The 10,767-nt window shown below is 40.3% G+C and overlaps 1 non-coding gene across 1 annotated transcript; it reads left to right on the plus strand.

Annotated features, from left to right (window-relative positions):
- Positions 1-8,860: 8,860 nt before the first annotated feature.
- TRNAH-GUG (transfer RNA histidin (anticodon GUG)) lies at positions 8,861-8,932 on the plus strand. The gene has a single exon. It is a non-coding gene; the product is annotated as a tRNA-His (tRNA).
- The last annotated feature ends 1,835 nt before the right edge of the window (positions 8,933-10,767 follow it).

Raw genomic sequence — 10,767 nt, forward strand, 5'->3', positions numbered from 1 at the left:
TATGTCGTTCTTGTTACTCGGTGTGTGGCAAGCAGCATAGTTCTTTGCATGGAGAGGAGTTTGGCCTGGATTTTACTGTTTGTGACCCTATGAAACCAGACCCCAGCAGCATAGGAGGAAATTAGCAAGAACACAGCTTTCTAGTAGCGAAATATGGTTCTTTCGGTGAGTCCCCAGTCCAAACGGGAGATCCTGATGACGGCTGCGGTGAAGGCTTTGGTTTTGTTTGCTAAACTGTTCACGTGTGGATGGAAACTGAGCCTGTCGCCCAATTTATTCCAAGGTGTTTAGTTAGTATTAGTATTAGTAATGGCCGCATGGTGCAAGAAGGCCTATGGCTTATGCTAGACCAGCCAAAAAAAAAAAAAAAAAAAACACGAACAAAACACAATGATAAAAAAATAAAATAAATAAATAATAATAATCGATAAAAAAAAGGAAATTAAACCTATCATCCTATGCGCTTCCCTGACCCAAAGGCACTATCCAGGTGAGCTTTGAATTTACCCAAACTGACAGCCTCTACCACTCAAGTAGGCAACTTATTCCGGTAATTTATAACTCGCTGTCTGAAATAAAACTTCCTGCAGTCCAATCTAAACATTTACCCCCGTAACTTGAATTTATGTCCCCTAGTTCTAGTATCATTTACAATCTTGAAAATGTCGTCCTCATTCATTTTATTGATGCCTTTCAGAGCTTAAACACCTCAATCTAATCTCCTTCAAGGTGTCTAGTTTCCAAACTCTGCAACCCACATATTCGAAGTCTTTCTTCCTAAGGACGTCCTTTTGCCGATCTCACCAGCCGAGTGACCCTTCTTTGCACCCTTTCAAGAAGCTCGATGTCTTTCGTTAGGTGCGGTCTCCATACTTGAACACCGTATTCCAAGTGCTGTCTAACAAAAGCCTTATATAATGGGATTATCACGTCCCTATCTCTACTTGCAAAAGTTCGATAGATCATCGATAGGACACCATGGGCCTTCCTTGCAACCTGTTTACAATGCTCAGAGAATTTCATGTCTGACCGTATCGTAACAACCAAGTCCCTTTCCTCCAGTACTGGGTTTAGTTGAACTCCACCAAGTTATTTTGGGATTACTGTTTTCCAGGTGTAATACCTTACACTTTATTGCATTAAAGCATAGCTGCCATTTTTCTGACCATTTCTGAAGTCTATCTAGATTTCTATGAAGAAGCTCAGCTTGACAGTGATCATTAACCACTCTACCAATTTTAACATCATCTACAAATTCAGACATCACGCCCTCTATCCGTTCATCAATGTTGTTTATGAAAATTAAAAACAACAGTGGTCCTAATACTGATCCTTGGGGAAACCCCACTTCTTAAATCAACCCAATCTGAAGAATAGCCATTTATCACAACCCTCTGCCTCCTGCCCTGAAGCCATCCTTCTATCCATCTAAGGATTTTCCCAGTGATCCCAACCTGTTCCAGCTTATAAAGTAACCGCTCATGTGGGACTGAGTCAAAAGCTTTGCTGAAATCTAAATAAACAATGTCGAAATTATTCCCTAAATCCAGCTCGTGAGTGAACCTTTCGAAATAGCGAACCAGATTTGTTAAACATGATTTTCCCTTTACAAAACCATGCTGAGTATCCTTGAGAATTTCAATTCGATCCAAATGATCCTGAATTCCACCCTTGATCATTGCCTCCATGATTTTCCCCCTAAGTTTGTGCTAAACTGTTCACGTGTGGATGGAAACTGAGCCTGTCGTCCAATATTATGCTAAAGTGTTTAGTTTGTGCAATATATGGCTGTTGTTGTTGTTATTTGATTTTTAGGAGCATTAGCAACTAAGGCCATATTGCTCCGGGGATATGCGATGGTCATTCCCTGACCTTTCCGCTTCCTCCATATTTGGTGGCTCACGGGCTCGAACCCCGATCTAATCAAGAAGCGCTTGCTATGCACTGCTACTCCTGCCCACCTGGCTACGGAGGCGCCGCAACATATGGAATTTGCTTCCCGTGAATAAGCACTTTAGGGGATCTGCGGTAATCCAACCTGTTTTTGAAGATCATTAGTTTTGTTTTTGTGTTTGATATTTTTAATTTATTTGTGAGGGTTCAGTTTACCAGGTCATCCAGGATAAGCTTTGCTCGGGCCTCAAGTGTTCTCCTAGATCTTCTTGCAATGCATATAACCAAGTCGTCTGCAGAGCCGAAATTGATACAGTTGTCAAAGCTTCTGGCGAGCCACTAATCAAGTACAGAGTTCCAAAGGAGTGGTCCTAACACTGACCCCTGTGGGTAACCTCTGTTTATAAATTTTTAATATGACAGGTGTTGGGCATTGACCTAAATTGATCAGTTACTGAAGTAAAGATAGGAATTTTTTAAAGATATGATTGCAGTTTGCTAGTCTCAGGGACCTGAGGGAACTCTCCCACCAAAGGATATCAAAGGCACCCTCGAAATACACAAAGATGGCCATCTCATAGACTGCTGTGGAATGTGTACAGTGTTTTACAAGGGCTGCAAAGGCATCTTCCGCGGAGGATCCTTTCTTGAAGCCATACTGTGAGTTGGATGAAAGGTGTGAGTTTAGGATAGTTTCGATTCATGGGACCAATGATTCTTTCAAACAACTTTTCTAGGTAGGCTAACAGAGAGATTGGGGGGGTACAGTCCTTTATAAATATTTAAATATTTAGAAAGGACCTAAATATATAAATAGATATTATATACAGGATGATTCACTACCAGTGCGACAAACTTGCAGGAGGTGTAGAGGGCACAAAGACGAATCGGAATCACATAGCATTGCAGGGTCCGAAATGCCTTCGTCATGCGGTAGAGGACGTTGAACGGGGGTCGCGTGAACAGCGATCCCGCTGGAAGTCAACATTTGCGAACCGTTTCTGTTGAAGAAACCAAGTAGCAAAAGTCATCCGGAGTGGATAATCCGCAGGCTCCTATGATTGGACGCGTTGCAGATGTTATGAACTCATTTGGTTTGTTAACAGTATCCTCCATACAGTGGATTGGGAAATACCCAATCGTTGGCCTATCGCTCGAGTACTCGTACTCGGATTGCCTTTTGCAAGACGTAGGATATTCTCCTCATTGTCTGGCGTCTTCGTCGTTCGCTCCCAATTCATGGTACCTCTCGTGAAACAACCAGTCTCACGTAACCTTCTGTGCACACGTGCGAAATCGTATGATGAGGAGCACGCCTGTGAGGATATCGTTCCTGGTACAAGCCCAGAACGGTGCCCGTTACAGTCCGCAGCTCCATACGCTAGGTGCATGTCGGCCAGTTCAACGTTTGAATACTCGTCCATCCTACTGCCTCGGGAACCGGTTCGCAAACGCTGACTTCCAGCGGGATCGCTGTTCATGCGACCTCCCGTTCAACGTCCTCTACCGCATGACGAAGGCATTTCGACCCCTGCAATGCTATATCTATTTACCTGTTATATCTATTTACTCTGTATATCTATTTACATGTTACATACTGCCATCTTTCTTAATGAGTGAAGAATGCTCTCATAGAAATTTCTTTTCTAACATCAAATCATTTAAGCGTAAAAGAATTATACTTTCAAAAAATTTTTCCAAGTTTGAAAATAATGAAATTGGTCTGAAACTTCGGGAATTTGTTAATTCCTTTCTTGATTTTCGTAATAACTTCAGAAGGGCATACCTTCAGATTGCCCGTAAGGTGCTTTCAAATATACATTTCTTGTCCATGTTTACCATTACATTTGGATATAAGTCCATTAAATTTAACATAACATTATTTTCAATAAAATCAATTCCCGGAGTTTTATCTGTGATAACCTGTTTACTGACCTTAATTAATTCATTCACTGTAAATAGGGGAACATCCACCTCACTGAAATAAATTTGGTTATCCTCCGTTATTAATCTTGGATCACTAGTGCCCTCGTTAGCGATCAAAGATTTTCACATTATCACCAGCTCCACATTTCACCTCCACATTAACATCAGGAAAAAGCTTATCAATAACAGTCGGAATAATAGTTTCCCAGTTAACAGTTTCATTAATGCCTACAATAACTGTATGAAAACATCTTGTTCAAGTTTTTATTTATGGATAATTTATACAATAGACCCGATGGATTGTCATTTACTGTTTTCACTAAATTAGACCAAGAATTTAAATTCTGTTGCTAGATAGCCTTATAACACATGCTCCTTTCACATCTGTACAATGCCGACCGGGCTAGCCAGGGGGGGGGGTAAAGTGCCTGCCTGGCAACCTAAAGGTCGCGGGTTAGAATCCCGCCTCGGGCTGGGATCAAAGTACTGCAAAAACCTTGGGAGGTGCATTATGGCCAGAGAAGCCAATGCGCCAACAGCTACAAAAAGAAAAAAAAATCAAAAATCTTTATAATAGCTGGCTTCTGCCATACTACGAGCTCTAAATATTTGGAATTGTTTTCTAACTAAGAAAACCTCCTTTCTCTGTACTTTAAATTCTTCTGACCACCATGAAAGAAATGTGTTAACCAACTTTCACCTTCTAACTGAAAGTTTTAAAGCTTCACAGAGAACATTTTGTACATGAAAAGAGTATTCAGTGGAATTCATGGTGTTTAGATCCATTTATTTTTTTTAACATATACCGAATGTATTACCTGATCAAAATAGTTCCAATTAATCTTTTTATACAGTAATCTCATCTGCTCTTTAATTCTCAGATCATATACCTTATTAAATATCCCCACATTAACATGAGCGCCTCCGTAGCCAGTTGGGTAGGAGCAGCAATGCGTACACACGCTTCTTGATTAGACCGCGGTTCGAGCCCGTTACCACAAACACGGAGGATGCGGAAAGGTCAGGGAATGACCACCGCATATCCCCGGAGCAATATGGCCTTAGTTGCTAATGCTCCAAATAACAAAAACACAAACATTAACATGAAAGATTATAGTTCTGTGATCAGTATTAATAACACTAGTGCAATGCACCAATGACAATTCCTTTTTGCCAAATCAGATGAAGCCAATGTTAAATCTATATTACTTTGGCCAATGACATTATTAAAACTAGAAAGATGTTGAGGCCTATTCAACACAAATAAATTGTTAGAAATGATAAAATCTTCAATACACATAACACCAACAAATATTTTCTATTGGTTGCAGTGCGCTTTTCTGGGGTGTTTGACATCCTCTGGTTGCCGAGCGTCCTGGCAAGACTCCGTGCTGCATCTTTGCCACAAAATCTTTATGAGAGCCTAAAATCCTATCTCATGAACAGGGAAGTGCAGATCCTCACGCCTTCTGCTAGCCTCACTCGTCCAGTCCGCAGGGACTGCCCCAGGGATCAGTCCTGGGGCTTCTCCTGTGGAACATTGTTCTAGATGACTTTCACTTCAAGGACATGGGCGATGTGGAGGCACAGGCTTTTGCTGATGATTTGATCTTATCCACAGCAGCGGACTCAAGAGCAAATCTGGAAAAGCAAGCAAGCAAAGCACTGCAAACCCTACAGGAATGAGCCAAAATAAACAATCTAAAAATAGCACCGAAAAAGACCAGCTCCGTCATTCTTAGAGGAAAGCTTAAATTAAACAGGCCGCCACAAATCAAAATAGAAGGTACCACTGTCAGACACCCAACCAGATAAAGTACCTAGGGATAATTATAGATAGCAATCTCTTATTTATACCACATCTGAATTACCTCAGGAATAAAATACGCAAATATAGAGGACTCATACTAAGAATAACGCGAAAGGACTGGGGACTAATCAAGAGGACCCTCTCTTTATATTATAAAGTCTTATTTATACCAGCAATTATCCACAGCTCACCTGCATGGATGACGAAGACCAACCCAGCAACAAATAGGAAAATATTAGAAACAATACAAAGGAACATACTACTAACCATCACTAGGGCAAGCAATACAATTAGTACGGCAGCGCTTCAGGTCATTGCTGGTGCACTGCCCCTTGACTTAGAGGTAGTAAGAACTGGATTAATGTATTTTTACAAAAAGGCAATACCAATCACAACTATCGACTTAACCCTCAATGTTACCAATGATTGGAAGCAGGAGCAAAAAAGAATTGATGCACTCCTAACTCACATTTCGCAGACAAGGTGGAATGAAACCACTAAAGGAGCAATAACACAAATTTCTTCCCCTTGTAACAAAAATATATCCAAAAGCACCAACATGGATATACCCGGGCCTCAACAGTACCGACTTATTAACAGGCCACGGCCCGTGCAGAGATAAACTAAACACAATGGGCATAATAGAAGACAGGAATTGTCCATGTGGAGAATCAGAGACTTGGAGTCACGTTATGCATGACTGAATCACTACGAAGATATAAGAGCAAGTCTTATTGTAAGAATTCAGTATAAACCAATCCACCAAGAGTCCCGACTATTGAACGCTCAGGAAGAGTACACAGTACTAACTAACTTCGCAATACAATTATTCACAAGAAGGAAAACAATTATCGCAATGCAACCTGATCCTCGAGAGGACAATAACATCCAATAGATATATCACAAACCAAATGTCATGGATGAAGTAAAAATAAAGGAGAGACACAGAAGAGTCAAAGAAAGAGCAAAATAATAAAATATCAGCATGAAGAAATAGACACGCCATTTGAAACTCAAGAGACCTGCGCAGGGCTACTCCTCCTGAGAGAGAGACCAAAGCAAGAATCCTGCGGCCAAGCATCTCTGACTTGATACAATCGCGCCACAACGAAGTTCCTGAAAATGATGAAAACTGGAATGACATCAGAACTAGAGTGCCACGTGCCTCGAGTGACCGGGGTTCAAGCCCGTGACTGCTGAATACTGTGCTGTTTCTTTTATTCTGTGTATCTGGTAAACTCCTCTGACCGTTTGGTCGTCCTGGAGTATAAACATTAAATTTATTTATTTTATCTGGCTATCAAATCTCGCAACTGCGAGATTTCTTTAAAACCCTAATCTCTGGTGGGGCAGAGACACAGCTCCCTTCCCCCTTGCCAACCCTATTTCAATCTGGTGAGGTATGGGCATTCCCCACTGAAACACTGGAGGTCACCTTCCCTATCGACCCCTCTGCTTCCTATTTCACCCCCCAGCCTTTTGCCTCCCTATCCAAATATGTCACCACACACAGGGATTAGCCCTACATCAAAAGATCTTTGGCCATTCAATTGTACTTTATTTAACACTTGAATATTATCATTTCTGTGTAAAACCCACACCTGTTTGGATAAAAATTCACCATCCACGATTGATATGTTTTTGTTGTTGTTGTTTAGGAGCATTAGCAACTAAGGCCATATTGCACCGGGCATATGCGGTGGTCATACCCTGACCTTTTCTCATCCTTCGTATTTGGTAGGCACGGGCTCGAACACCGGTCTAATCAAGAAACGGGGTGCTACGAACTGCTGCTCCTGTCCACCTGGCTACGGAGGCGCCCTCAATGGATACGCGGTCCTGCTAACTCTAAGGCTTTAACATACTCTGGGCAGTTTATATCTCTCACAGAATGTTTACCGTCACGACCTCTTCTCTTACAATTTACGCAGCAGGGTCCCCACGCTGAGAGTCGGTATACATGCCCTTTCCCGTCAACGCAATGACCGCATGCAACCACTTTGTGACTACAATCATGGCCATATCCTAGAGACCTAGACATTTAAAGCACTTAGTTATAATAGTACCTTTTTTCTGTATTTATGGGAAGTAAACCCTAAAAGCGAGAGGGGTGACAGTGCCCTGTTGCCCAGGAACCAGATGTCCCATGAATTCTGTCCTTTCAGTGTATTTTTCTCGTGTCTGACGATAGACGTCGCTGTTATGTGCCCAGAAAAGTTTCAGTTCACTAGTAAAGGAAGGTCTTTTGATAAAATAAAAGGAAAGGCGATGAACTCCTTGTACTTTTTTGTGCACCTCTGCTAAACAGTATTCTCATAATTCAAACAAACTATGCGTTGTTAATTTTAACGCTTATTGAGTTTGTTTTGTAAATTTACCTTTTGTCAAGTTTAGATTTTCCCTCCAATCAAGATAAATAAGAAATTTCTCTCAAAATTACTTCCTTACATCCTCTGAAGCATTTGTGAATGGTATTTGCATTTACTGTTTGAAACTTAAAATAAAAATCAAAATCAAAGAGCTGATTTCTCTATTTTGGCCAAACATACGAATTTCTTAGAGAACCACACCTGTTTATTCTCGATATTGAGTGGAACTTGAGTAAACTGCATGCTGATGGCATCCCTAAGCCGACCGGGCTGGCCGAGTGGGTAAAGTACCTGCCCGGCAACCCAAAGGTCGCGGGTTCGATTCCCGCCTCGGGCTTGGATCAAAGTACTGCAAAAACCTTGGGAGGTGCAATATGGCCACAGAAGCCGATGCGCCAACAACTACCAAATCAAAAAAAAAAAAAAAAAAAAAAAAAAAATGGCATCCCTACTCTTCTCTGACAACACACAAAAGGTACATTTTAACTTCGTTTGAAAAAGGATCCCTGCAGAACAGATGTACAAAAACTTATTCTCAGCCAGCAATTAATAGATTGTTAGAATAAATTTCAACCTGGTGTTGTAGAAGTGGACAGAATTTTTCATTTCGAATGAATTCTAAAAATAATATGACTTACGTTTCATTTAATTTTAGTGTTGATTATGAGCTTATTTGACGACAGATGGCGCAACTTTACTGTAAGGACCAACGAAGTTATCTTCCACGTCAGAGCTGTACGCTTGGCCACAGATAAAACGCCTCTTTACCGAAAACCTGCCCTGACTCGGTTTTTGAACTAGATTTTGGCTTTTGCTCCATTTAGTATCGATCAAATTGACCTGTAGGGAAGTTTTAATACAGGCTGTGATTGTCTAGTGGTTAGGACATTGCGTTGTGGCCGCAATAACCCAGGTTCGAATCCTGGTCACGGCAGAGATTGTATTTTTACTAACCTTATCACTGTAAATGTTGTATTTTATTATTTAAAAATGGAATTTCTTGGCCCTTGACGATTGCAAAAGTTAAAACTCAGAAAAAGTTTATTTTTCTTTCTAGAAGAGTCTTTAATGAAATAAAAGAAAAATCTATAAATTTACATTAATTAGAAATTTAAAAAATAAATAAAATCATAGATGCAGAAAAATTAATGCATTGTTTTTTTTTTTTTTTTTTTTTAATCTTTTGTCAAAGATGTCGCCACTTATGTACATTTGAGAGCAGCAGTAGTGGCAAATTATGCAAGAAAGGAAGACTATATAGCATCAGCCAAAAAATCCCTACATACTTCACACTTTATGTAGTTCTTCCTTAAATTTATTAAAACCATCAGTTTCACAACAAGAGATGGAAGTCTGTTCCAATAATCTACAACCCGCTGGCTGAATGCAAACTTCTGCACATCTATCCTGCAACCATCCTTCCTCAACTTGAATTTAAGCCCCTCATGTGTGTGTGTGTAGTCTCAGCAATTCACATTCAGCTTATTCAATTTATTCAACGCCTTAAACACCACAATCAGATCACCCCCACAGATGCCTAGTGTTCGGCCACTGAAATTTACAGAAATTAAGTCTTGTATGTAAGAGCTTTTGTTCCCTGCACCAGTTTGGCATTCTCTGCCCTTATTCCAGCAAATCTACATACCTTCAAAAGTGAGGCTCGCAGACCTATATACAGAACGCTAGATGGTGGACTAAACATGTCCTTATACATTCGAATAAAACACCTTCTTATTCCTGCTAGCAAAGTTTCCTTATATTATTGACAAAATTTTTGACCTGTCCTGATGGCATGTCTGCACTAGTCGGGAGAATTTCATATCTGAATGCACAATTACCACCACATCTTCATTTTTCACTAACCTGAGAGTAATATTACACAGTTGATAAATTACTCTGGAATGACTGCTATCCCTGCAGTACCTTGAATTCGTCAATGTTAAACTTCAATTGCCATTTCTCAGCCCATTGACCCAATTTTCCTAGATATTGTTGCAGCAATTCACCATGATTACTCTCGTTAAACACCCTGCCAACCTTTGTGTCATCTACAAAATTTGACATTATGCCTGATATACCTTCATCCAATATCATTAATAAATATTGAAAATAAAAATAAGACCATCACTGATTCGTGAACTCCACTGTAATGCATGGTGGCCATTGAAAGACCGAAGGGTTTGAAAAAATCATAACTTGTTCATTTTTAATCTTTTTTATTTTCTTTTTATACAGTTTATAGAGCATCCCTTGGAGACTAAAATGGCTACGTATGATGTCCAGCAACTAGTAAAACTCGTTGGGTTTTTCTATTCCAGTGAAAGATCAATTATTGAAACTCAGAGAAAATACCGGCAACATTTTAAAGTCCTCCTATCGATAACATGATTCGGAACTTAATCGCCCGGTTTGAAAGAACTGAATCAGTCGGCGATCTTCCGGGAAGAGGTCCTAATCGCACCGTACACTAACGCAGCTTCGAAGCAGTACGGCAGAGTGTCCTGGAGGATCCATCTGCCTCTACCCGTCGTCGCTCTGTTCAACTAGGAATCTCCAGAACATCGCTTCAGAAGATTCTGAAAGGGTGGTCAGTCTTTCAGTGGCCACATTTTAATCTCCAAGGGATGCTCTATAACCTAAAAAAAAAAAAAAAGAAAATAAAAAAGATTAAGAATAAACAAGTTATGATTTTTTCAAACCCTCCAGGCTTTCAGTGGCCACTCTATATTAATCCACCACTCTCCATCTTCTTATACTCTCCATCTTTTT

The sequence above is a fragment of the Mastigoproctus giganteus genome, chromosome 11 (assembly GCF_048544385.1).
Source record: "Mastigoproctus giganteus isolate SK-2022 chromosome 11, ASM4854438v1, whole genome shotgun sequence".
NCBI classification, from domain to species: Eukaryota; Metazoa; Arthropoda; class Arachnida; order Uropygi; family Thelyphonidae; genus Mastigoproctus; species Mastigoproctus giganteus.